Genomic DNA, 12618 nt, shown 5'->3' with positions numbered 1-12618 from the left:
ACTTACAGCATTCCCCCCCACCACCACCAAATCCAGGATCCAGTTAAATATCCTGTGTTATGCTAGTGGCTACATCAACAGTAGCCTGCCCTTTATTCGTAATGTAGCTTCCTGGGTGATTTAGATAGTATGGTGTGGTGCAGTGGTTCTCAAACTTGACTGTACCGGGGAGCTTTGAAAATTACCATGCCGAGGTCTCACCCCAGACCAATTACATCAGTATTGCTGAGGGTTTAAGTATTGAATGTTAATGCAAACAAAAGATTTAAAAATAAATTAGGCTACAATCTCTTTCCATTTGCACACTTGGAATATGGGCTAAGATGTCATTAATTTGTCACCAGTCTTGTCACACTGTTGATCCCAACATAGGGCTTGGGATCAGCTAATAATAGCCACTGTTACTGAGCACTTGCAGTGCCGGACGCCATGCCTCATGCTTTTGTGCAGGATCTCATCTAATCTTGCCACAGCTCTGAGTATGTAGCTATCCTTGTTTTATAAGCAAGGAAATGGCATCAGAGTTTAAGGAATTCTCACACACAGGAAGTGACAGTGCCAGGAAGCAGACCCAGCTTTGAGCTCTCCAAAGACCCCTCTAGCAGCATGTCTTCACACTTAGGTTAGTTTCTCATAAATGCTGTCACTCTAGATTCCTTCCCAGGATGGTTGACTTATTTTGGAACCTGGACCATAGGCTTTCTTATCCATTCTTGTTAAATTTTGTATGATTTAAGCCTTCTTACCCACTGGTTCCACCAGCCAGTTGCTAATTGGTGGTGCTGTTTTTTTGGAGTATCAGAAGCATAAATAATCTTTCTTTCCTTGAAACTTAAGGATATATACATACCACTGCCATGACATATGGGCTAATGTAAAGGGAAAGGGTGGTATTCTTGTGGACATCTTGAGGTAGTGTTTTCTAAAAATGTTTAATTACAAAGTAACCAGTCTCTGTACTCAGCATGGTAGAACAGGAGTCGAAATTCCTTTCAGAATGAAAAATTCTTTATAAAGTCTGACAACTCTGAATTCTAATAAACTTGAAAAAATTACAGCATGTGGATGGAAGTGATTTTTTTTTTTTCCCCTTAAAATTTTAAGTAATCTCAATGCTGGGCTTGATCCCAGGACCCTGAGATCATGACCTGAGCCAAAATGAAGAGTCAGCTGCTTAACCGACTGAGCCACCCAGGCATCCCTGGAAGTGATCTTAATGTAAAATGTATTTGTTCCTACAAACCTCAGTGGGTACTTGATTGAGCAACTGTCACAGTTGCTTTTAATAACCTGATAGTTGGTTCTGGTCCACAAATGCAATTAAAATTTTTTTCAGACAACTTAGAAATGACCTAACATTAGCATCTACTTTAAAAGAGCCTAACCATACCTAAAAAGGTAGGGTGGCTGCTTGAAAGTAGTAATACTGGTGTTTTTATGGTTTATGCATTTTATCATATCTTAAGACTCTGCTGTGTGTGAGTTAGGATTCTGTTCAGCCTCGAGGAACAAACCCACAATATGACTGAAGCAAAACTAATGTTCTCTTGCAAACATAGCCAGTCCAGGGCTGGTATCGTAGCTTTGCAGTTTTTCCAGACCCAGGCTTCTGCTGTCTTGTCCCACCTTCAACATATGGGGGTCATACCATTGTTGCATCTGAATCTCTGAGGGTGAGATCCAAGTATTGTGTTCTATTTCAATGTTTTTCCTAAAATGTGGTGCCCAGGACTGGACCTGATTCCGTTCCCTGGCAGGTGAGCACCGTGAGGACAGTCTGCTCATTGCCTGCTGAGTCCCCAGTGCCTCGGTGGGGCCTGCTCCGCTTCCAGCCATCCTGTCTGTGTTTCCCTGGTGGAAAGGATGGTACGGGAAAAGAGAATGTCCCTTCCCTTGAGGAATGCCACACTGTTCCTGCTTATAGACCAGTGGCCAGAACTTCATCAAAATACCGTACCAAGCTATTGAGAAATAGTCTATACTTGGAGCAGGCATGTGCCCAGTTAAAATTCAGAGATGATTTTGCTGAGGAAGAAGGAGAGAAAGGAAATGGGCAACTGGCAGGTTTTGCCAAAAAATAGCTAAAACATACTTCAAAGACTGGATTCATGGGGCGCCTGGGTGGCTCAGTGGGTTAAGCGTCTGCCTTCAGCTCAGGTCATGATCCCAGGGTCCTGGGATTGAGTCCCCCGTCGGGTTCCCTGCCCTCCTCCTCTTTCTGCCTGCCACTCCCCCTGCTCTCTTTCTCTAAATAAAATCTTCAAAGACTCTGGATTCAGTTGAGGCAGAAATGCCAGTTCGTTTGCTAGGGCTGTTACAACCACAAATAGAGTGGCTTGAGCAAAGAAATGTACTGTTTCGCAGTTTTGAAGGCTGGAAGTCCGAGATCAAGGTGTCCACAGGGTTGGTCCCTTCTGAGGGCTTTGAGGAAGAATCCACCCCAGGCCTCTCTCCCAGCTTTTGGTGCTTGGTGGCAATCTGTGGCATTCTGTGGCTTGTAGATACACCCCAATCTCTGCCTTCATGTCCACGTGGTATTCTCCCTGTGTGCACCTGTCTACGTCCAAATTTTCCCTTTTTTAAGGATACCAGTCACATTGGATTAGAGGCCCACTCAGTTCAAGTATGACCTCATCTGTTTTTTTTTAACATTTTATTTTTAAGTAATCTCTATAACCAACATGAGGCTCAAACTCAACTCCGAGATCAAGAGTTGTATGCTCTACTGACTTGTATTAACCTGATCTTAACCTAATTAATCACGTCTGCAATGACACTGTTTTGAAATATAAGGTCACATTCTGTGGTCTGGGGGCTAGGACTTCAACACGTGAATTTTGAGGGGACACAATTTAATTTATAACAAGGGAAAATCACCCAGAACTCAATTTAAGAATGACTTTCCAAAAAAAATGGCCCTGAGTGGAGTCCATAAAGGCTTCCCAGCCTGGCGACAGTCACCTGTCCTGTAGCTTCCCTGTGGCAGCAGCAGGGGGCAGGGCTGCACCGCCTGCGAGGAGCCTCTTCTTTCTTTGCCCGTGGCTGCTGGAAGGATTTTACACCTCCTACAAACCGACAGGTCAGTGTGGGCCTATTTGGGCACCACTACCCCTCCCTCAAAGCTTTGATGGGCATCAAGACCTATGAATAAACAAGAGAGGAAGTGGGTCAGGTGATCACAACCTGTGCGGGTATAGATAGTAGGTTGGTGGGAAGAGGAGGCTGAGTGCAAGTGGGACATCCACAGGCTCCCTGCCAGGGGTTTGTGCATGGGAGAGGGAGGGAGGCAGAGATGAAGGGGCAGCAGCTTTGATGTGCAGCCTCCTCCCTGACAGCCTTTCTGCTCCTGGTGGCCAGTCCAGCTCCCAGTCTAAGGAGGTAGGTCAGCACCTCCAGGGCCGGCCAGGGCTGGTGGGCTAAGCTGAGGACCCACCGCTTTTGGTACAATTCCTGCATTTCCTGATATAACTATTTTATTTTATTTAAAGATTTTATTTTCATTCCAGTTAGTTAACATACAGTATCATATTAGTTTCTTCCTGTTACAATTCTTTGTTTGCTGTATTTCTGTGCCTAGGAAAGAAGGCATGATATTCAGCAAGGAATTACTGAAGACCCACTATGTGCCTAATGACTTTCAAAAGATTGATGAAGCAGCTGGGGAGTCAACACTGAAGTAGACGGAATTAAACAGTCCAGCACGGAGGACCGAGGGAGTGTCAGTTTGGTGTGGGGAGGACAGGCCCGGCCGGGGTGAAGTGGGACTCCATGAAACCTGCGAACAGTCTGGAACCTATGTGTCATGCTGATTCATCTCTGAGAACATTCTTGACACTCTTTCAGATTTTTGCCTTCATATTCTTTTGTTTCTCAAAGTAATAAATATGTGATTAAAAAGGTAGGGGCGCCTGGGTGGCGCAGCGGTTAAGTGTCTGCCTTCGGCTCAGGGCGTGATCCCGGCGTGAAGGGATCGAGCCCCACATCAGGCTCTTCCACTATGAGCCTGCTTCTTCCTCTCCCACTCCCCCTGCTTGTGTTCCCTCTCTCGCTGGCTGTCTCTATCTCTGTCGAATAAATAAATAAAATCTTAAAAAAAAAAAGGTAAGGCATTTATTTTATACATAAAACTATAAAGAAAAATTATTCGTAATCCTTACATTGCCAGAGAATCAGTGTATTTTTCTATACTTATATATGTAAGTAACATTGTTTTGAAGTTTTATCTAAGCATTTGTCTTTTTTTTTTTTGAGATTCTTTATTTATTTTGAGAGAGAGAGAGAACACAAGCAGGGTGGGGGAGGGGAGGAGCAGAGGAAGAGAGAGAAGCAGACTCCCCACTGAGCAGGGGCGGGGCGGGGGGGGGGGGGCTCAATCCTACAGGGGCTCGATCTGAGGAGTTGGAGTTCATGACCTGAGCTGAAGGCAGATGCTTAACCAACTGAGCCACCCAGGTGCCCCATATCTAAGCATTTGTGCACATAGTTTAAAAAGACACATAGTTCTTATTAAGCTTGTTGTGAAACCCTCTACCCTACCATTTCCCCTCCCAGGACAGCCAGTATCATCCCTCATGGGGATTATATTGGCCTTTTCCTCTAGGTCTCTAAATAATACGGTATTATCACCGTATGTGGACTTTTCATTTTAGGCGTTATATAAAAATTCCTCTCTCCCTTCTCCCTCTTCCACCCTTCCCATTGCCTCATCTCCCAAAGAAGTTATATCAAATTTTACAGCATTACTTAGCGTTTATGTTGTTCTGAGCATGAAAATGGTATGGTATTCACAGGCGACAAGACACTACAACCACTTCTTTCTTGCACCCCTCATTATTTTCGCCTAGAGGGAGTACTTGGTTTCTCATCTGCTTCATTTGTTGTGTTCTTTTTCTTTTTCCTAAGATTTTATTTATTTTAGAGAGAGAGAGCATGAAGGGGGCGGGGGGCGAGGGGCAGAGGGAGAGGGAGAAGCAGACTCCTCGCTGAGCAGGGAGCCCCATGTGGGGTTCCATCCCAGGACCCCGAGATCATGACCTGAGCTGAAGGCAGTGGCTTAACTGACTGATCCACCCAGGCGCCCCGTTTGTTGGGTTCTTACCACGGATTCAGCCCCACCCTCTGTGCCAACTGTGAGCTCTTGATATGCAGCCAGAATAGGTACTAACAGCTTCTCCTCCCAGGAGAGGGCTGAGCAGGTGGTGCTGCCCTTGGTGCCCACCTGGAGCTGGAAGATCTCCTTTCCCCTTCTCCCTGGGATTCCTTCCATGTCCATGCCCTGTTCTCTGCATCCCTTTCTTCCTCGGTCTTATTTTCCTCCACAATTGTCAAAGGAGAATGGGTACACAAAAGGTAAACATTTTCAGATCCTCACATGCTGGATAAATCAGCCAAGTACAGTAAGACCAGTTGGCAGTAGTTTTCCTTTAGAATTTTGGCCAAGTCTGAAGATGTTTTGATTCCTGATCTTTTATCTGTGACGTGCAGCCTCCCTGCTCCTCTGGCCACCAAGCGTGAGAGATCTCCTTGTTCCTGGTATTCCGTCTCACTTGTTTTTATCTAGTGTGCTATCATTTCATTTTCCTTCTCTCTTTTGGCTCTTCTGCTGTTCAAATGGCCCATCACCTAAATGTCCTCTCATTTTCTTATCTTTCTTCTCCTGGTTTTTTGTTTTGTTTTGTTTTAAGATTTCATTTATTCATTTGACAGAGAGCACAAGCAGGGGGAACAGCAGGCAAAGGGAGAGGGAGAAGCAGGCGCCCCACTGAGCAAGGAACCTGACGCGGGACTCGATCCCAGGACCCTGGGATCATGACCTGAGCAGAAGGCACTCTTATCTGACTAAGCCACCCAGACACCCCTTTTTTCTCCTGTATTTTAACCATTTGTTTTCTTGCTCTATTTTCTGAAAGTTTCCCATATCTTTATCTTCCAACCCTGATATTGAGTTCTTAATTTCTGCTTTCTTCTACTACCCAAGAGATCTGTTTTCAGAATGTTTACTCTTTGTAGTAACTGACCTTATTTTATGGGCACAGTATCTTTCCCCTCTGAGGATGTTAATGATTTTTATTAATATTTTCTTCTTCCTACATACTTTGTTTTGTCTAAGTTGATTTTTTCCAATTAGATCCCTCTCCTGCATGACAGAGGCATTCCTTGAACGGCTAAAAGCCATTGGTTGTTGGTTCATCTTAAGAAACTCAGAGTGGGGCGCTTGGGTGGCTCAGTCGGTTAACATCCAGCTGTTGATATCAGCTCAGGTCTTCATCTCAGGGTAGTGAGTTCAAGCCCCACATTAGGCTCCACGCTGGGCTACTTTAGATAAATAAATAAAGAAGTAAAGAAATAAATTGATTGATTGATTGATGATTGGTTGATTGAAAGAAACTTGTGCTGGGGGCTGTGAGCATGTGAGTGTTGGTGGCTGACTATGAACTTCATTGTAGGGCAGGCTGGCTGTGTTTCAATACCGACCTTCCGCTGGTTCTTATTCCAGCCCCTCTCTTTGCCCCACTCGGTTTCCCACTTATTCTGAGCCGTTTGGGAATTCTGCCGTGTAAATGGGGTTGGCTCTTGTCCCTACTACTGACTAGGAATCCGTTTTTGTTTTTTTTTCTCCCTAAGCCATTTACCATTTTGTGCATCTGCTTTCCAGTTCCCAAAACATTTTTCCTGTTGTTCCTCTTTCTCCTTGACTGTATGGGGTTTGCCTTGAATTTTGCTTCCTTTAATTGTTGAAGTGGGGTTTCAGGAGGGAGCAAAAGTTAATGTGTGTTTTTAATCTGACCTCTGCCTGGGTCGGTTTTTGCTTGTTTCTTCATGTAGTTTAGTCCCCCAACTTTATGGAAGTGTAATTAAAGTATGATTAACTGCCTATATTTAAAATGCACAATCTAATCAATTTTGACATGTCTATACACCTGTGACATCATCATCACGATTAAGATAATGAATATTTCATCATCCACAAAATTTCTTTGTGCCCCTTTATAATTCTCCCTTAGCCCTGTCCCCAGGCAACACTGATCTGCTTTCTGTTTCCGTTGAATAGCTAACATATTCAAGGATTTTATATGAATGGAATCATACGGTATGTACTATTTTTTCCTATAGCTTCTTTCATTCAGTGTAATGGTCCTTGATTTGTCCATGTTGCCTTTATCCCTAGTTCATTCCGTTCTGTTGCTAAGTATTATTCCACGGAATGGATATACCACAGTCTGTTAATTCATTCACCTGTTGAGAGACATTTGGATTGTTTCTAGTTTTTGGCTCCTACCAATAGAGCTGCCGTAAACATTTATGTACAAGTCTTCGTGTGACTATGTTTTTGAGGTTTTGTTTTGTTTTTTTAAGTAAATACCTAGGAGTGGAATGGCTGAGTCATATGCGTTTGGTAGGTGTATGTTTAAATATTTGTAAGTAACCGCCAAACTGTTTTCCAGAGTGGTCGTGACATTTTACGTTCCCACCAGCAGTGTAGGAGAGTTTCCTCCGTGTTATGGCCAAAACTTGTTATGGCCTGTCTTCTCATTATACGTTTTAAAAATTGAAATGTAGTAGATATACAATATCCTATTCATTTTGGGTGTACATCAGAGTGATTTGATGATTTTTATACATTATAGAATGATCCCCACAATAAGTCTAGTGACCATGTAAAGTTACTGCAATATTACTGACTATATTCTCTACGTTCTACGTTATATCCCCATGACTTAATTATTTTATAACTGAAAGTTTATAACTCTTTTTTTTTAAGATTTTATTTATTTATTTGACAGAGATAGAGACAGCCAGCGAGAGAGGGAACGCAAGCAGGGGGAGTGGGAGAGGAAGAAGCAGGCTCATAGCGGAGGAGCCTGATGTGGGGCTCGATCCCACAACGCCGGGATCACGCCCTGAGCCGAAGGCAGACGCTTAACCGCTGTGCCACCCAGGCGCCCCTGAAAGTTTATAACTCTTAACCCCCTTCACCTATCTTTGCCTGCCCTCCTCCCCCAGGAGCTCCCCCGCAGTACCTCTCCAACTCTGGTAACCACCAGTTTGTTTCCTGTATCTATGAGTCTGTTCCTGTTTTGTTTTGTTTGTTCATTTGTTTTGCTTTTTAGATTCTACACGCAAGTGAAATCATTCAATATTTGTCTTTCTCTGTCTGACTTACCTCATTTAGCATAAGACTCTCTAGGTCCATCCATGTCGTCGCTCATTATATTTTAATTTGCATTTCCCTGATGACTTATGATGTTTAGCATTTTTATGTGCTTATTGGCATTCATAAATCCTCTCTGAAGTGTCATTTGAAATCTTTTGTTCATTTTTATTGGGTTGTTTGTGTTCTTATTACACCGTAAGAGTTTTTACAGCGTACGAATCTTATTTTTTCTTCTCTTTTAAAATATCGAGTTATAATTCACATACCATAAAAGTCACCCTATCAAAGAGTACAATTCAGTGGTTTTTAGCGTATTCACAAAGTTGTGCAGTCATCACCACTATCTAATTCCAGGCATCTTCATTGCCCACCCACACCCCCCCCACACACACAAATCCCCAGACCCATTAGCAATCACTGCCCCATCCTTCCTCCTAGTCCCTGGCCACCACTAATCTACTTTCTATCTCTATGGAACATTTGATGTAAATGGAATCATACAACATGTGGTCTTTTTGACTGGCTTCTTTCACTTAGCAGAATGTTTGCAAGGTTCATCCATCCGGTACATGCTGTTGCATGTATTAATACTTCATTCCTTTTCATGACTGTATAGTATTCTACCGTGTGGATATACTGCATTTTGTTTATCCATTTACATTTGCTGAACATTTGAGTTTTTCCACTTTTTGGCCATTATGAATAATTCCATTATGAACATTCATGGTTAAGTTTTTGTATGGACATATATTCAAACAGTTCTCTTGATTATATACCTAGGACTGGAATTGATGGGTCATACAGTAACTCTGTGCTTAGCGTTTTGAGTTACTGCCAAACTGTTTTCCAAGGCAGCTGCACCATTTTACCTTCACACTAGCAACTTACGAGGTTTCCAATTTCTGCACACTCTCAACACTTGTTATTGTTTTCTCATTCTGGCCATCCCAGTGGGTGTGCAGTGGTATCTCACTGTGGTTTTGATTTGCACTTCCCCGATGAATAATGATGGTAGGCATATTTCATGTGCTTATTGGCCATTTGTAGATCTTCTTCAGAGGAATGTCTATTCAATACCTTTGCTCATTTAAAAGTTGGATAATTTATCATTTTATTGTTGAGTTGTGTATTTGTATATTTTAGATGAAAGTCCTTTGTCTGATAAATGTGTTGGGAATATTTTCTCCCTGTCTGTGGCTTGCCTTTTTTTAATGGTATTTTTCAAAGAGCACAAGTTTATAATTTTGATGAAGTCCAACTAATTAATTTTTTTCTTTTATGTTTTGTGCTTTTATATTCTAAGAAACCTTTGCCTAACTCAGGGATACAAAGATTTTCTCCTGTGTTTCTTTCTAGACACTTTATAGTTTTAGGTGTTACATTTAGGTTCAGATCAGTGGAAGTTAATTTTTATATATGGTGTGAGGTAACATTCATGTTTGATATTGAGGATATTTCCAGTTTTTCCTTGATCTATATTATTACATATATATCATCACTGCAGATTTTTATTTTGTATTTCATGTGAGGCAGAATGGGAATGTCATTCCCCTTCTTCCCTACTTTTTTTTTTTCCTCCTCACCCTATCTTACCCTACCCCACACCTCTTACAGGGAAAGTTTTTCTGGTTTTTGTCTTTTGTGCTTTTCTTTCTTTAAGAGTGAAGATACCGAGAGATTTTGCCAATGGAGTATATTTTTTGACTAAATATCACCACATTTCTTTCTCTGTATCCTTGCCAACACTTGGTATTCTCTAATTTTTATTTTTATTTCGCTAATTTGGATGGTATAAAGGGATATCTCATAGTTTTATTTTTGAGTTCTCTAACTGCTAGGGAGTTTAAGTATTCCTTCCTTCCTTCCTTTCTTCCTTCCTTCCCTTTTTTTTATTTTTTCTTTCTTTCTTTCTTTTTTTTTTTTTTTTAGAGAGAGCAAGCATACGAGTCGCAGGGAGGGGCAGAAGGAGAGGGAGAGATATAATTTTAAGCAGGCTCCATGCCTAGCATGGAGCCTGATGTGGGGCTTGATCTCACAATCCTGAGATCATGACCTGAGCTGAAATCAAGTGTTGGACCCTTAACTGACTGAGCCACCCAGGTGTCCCTAAGTATTTCTTTATATACCTTTGAGATTTCTTTATATATCATTGAGATTTCCCTTATACGAATTGCCTATTATAGCTATATCATGCTATTTATCTATAATTCCCTGATTTTTCTTCTTGGTTTGCAAAAATTCCTTGTATATACAGAATTAGGATTTTTAATATTTTGTTTATGAAACAAAATATATATGCAATAACTGTTGTCAATTTTATTTTATTTTTATTTTATTTTTTCTAAAAATCTCATAAATGGGATTTTTTTTAAAAAAAGATTTTTATTTATTTATTTGACAGAGAGAGACAGCCAGCAAGAGAGGAAACACAAGCAGGGAGAGTGGGAGAGGAAGAAGCAGGCTCCTAGCGGAGGAGCCTGATGTGGGGCTTGATCTCAGAATGCCGGAATCACGCCCTGAGCCGAAGGCAGACGCTTAATGACTGCGCCACCCAGGCACCCCTGTTGTCAATTTTAGACATTGCAAACATTTGCTCCCAATTTATCACTTACCTAGTAACTCTATGATGCTGTTTATTGAACTGAGATCTCTACTTTTTATGTAGAGATCCATAATTTTTTCAACTGTGATCCGTGCTTTTAAAATCTTTATTCTCTCAAGGTAAAAAAGATACCCTTCAAACATGCTTATGTCTTAGTTTTATAGTTTAACCTTTTATATTTAGGTATTTATTCCCTTAGGTAGGAGTTGTGAGGTAGGGATCCAACCTTGCTTTGCCCATCCTGGTTTACCAGTTTTATGGTCTTTTTTTTTTTTTTAAGTTTCATTCATTTATTTAGTTTAGAGGGGGGGAGGGGTAGAGGGAGAGAGAATCTCAAGCAGACTTCCAGCACTAAGCGTGGAGCCCAATGTGGGGCTCGATCTCACGACCCTGAGATCATGACCTGAACTGAAATCCGGAGTCAGATGCTTAACTGACTGAGCCACCCAGGCACCCCTCCAGTTTCATATTCTGAGCAGAGCTAGCAAAGTAGCTGGGCAGCCAAGGAGCGGGAGAGGGGCATGAGGATCAGGGGACCCCTGAGTGTGAGGGGCTGAGAAGGACCCATTACAGTGCTTTTCTCCAGCAGCATTTAGCTAATAAGGCTGAGAGCTGGATTGAGACAACATTGGGTATTTTCCAGGTGTCATGTTTGGAAGGACAAAGAAGGAAGGGAATTCAGGACTTGGCAGGGGGCAGGAGGAGTAGACACGATAAGCCAGGAAGTGCTGTGGACGGAAGCAAGTGTCTTTGGTTCCTGTGGGTAGGTGCTTGAGACACGAGGACATGCTTAGGTTATAATAAAAGAAAAGACGACCAGGAAGCCAAGTGTGTGGGCAGTAGCAGTGCCCAGTTGTGATAGGAGAGGTTTCCTCCACCCCCTCCACCCTTGTTGGAGTTAGCACAGACCAGCGTACGGCAGGTGGCGGCCATCAGAGTTAGGGCCAGTGGCAGCTGCCCCTCCGTGTGGGAAACACTGGGCTGTCCCCAAGGTGCTGGCCCTCAGGCCAGATAGGAGAGAGCCCCTCACTGTCCAGCAGCCACAGGAGTGGGGTGAACAGGCTGCACATGACTAACTGAAGGCTGAGGAGAAGCTCAGGACCCGGATGGTGGTGGGTGACGGGAAGCAGAGGGATTTCATAGACCTGGATGTGAGGTGGAAGCTAGGGGACAGAGCAGGCCACAGAGAGTGGGTTTGTCCCAGTGAAACACATGTGGGGCTTTCCAGCTGAGGCAGACTGGCTGTGCTGGGCAGGATAGCTGGGTTAGGGCGCACAACCGTCCTGCCATGGCTACCCCTTAACACGTTAACAAGGGTTCGGGCTTGCTCACAGACCTCCTTTATGTCGTCGCACTGCCTGGAGAACAGGAGGTCCTCCCCATCAAAAAGGCAGAGGAGGAGAGCAAGACTGGAAAAATCCCAATGGGCTTTTTAGTGCCCCAGCCCGGAATTGACATTTCATTGGCTGGAATGGGGCACGTGGCTCTGCCCTACTATGGGAGGGCCGAGGAGGACAGGGCTCTGTGCATCTGGTGGGGGAGGTCTGGAGACCGGCCACCACCAGTCACGTCCACCGCAGAATGTGCCATGCTGTGTTCCCTGTCAGGACTGGCTTCCTCCTGGGCCTGCCTGGCTTCTAGGCCCACCCCTGGACTTGCCCTGGACAGGGAGATGTTGATGAGAGGGGAGGCTGCAGGGACTCTGCGAGGGCAGCCCCCCACTGCCAGGCTGGGGGGACCAGCTGGTGAGGAGGACGGGGAGGAGAGGAGGGGCAGGGTCTCTCAGTGCTGCGTGGGCAGGGGCAGTGCACCCTGCCTGGGGCTCCCTACCCGGCCTGGTGGGGCTAACAGCCTTGCTTTC

This window comes from Ursus americanus, chromosome 7 (genome assembly GCF_024610735.1).
Source record: "Ursus americanus isolate L20-20 chromosome 7, mUrsAme1.1.p, whole genome shotgun sequence".
NCBI classification, from domain to species: Eukaryota; Metazoa; Chordata; class Mammalia; order Carnivora; family Ursidae; genus Ursus; species Ursus americanus.
This window is presented reverse-complemented; position numbering follows the sequence as displayed.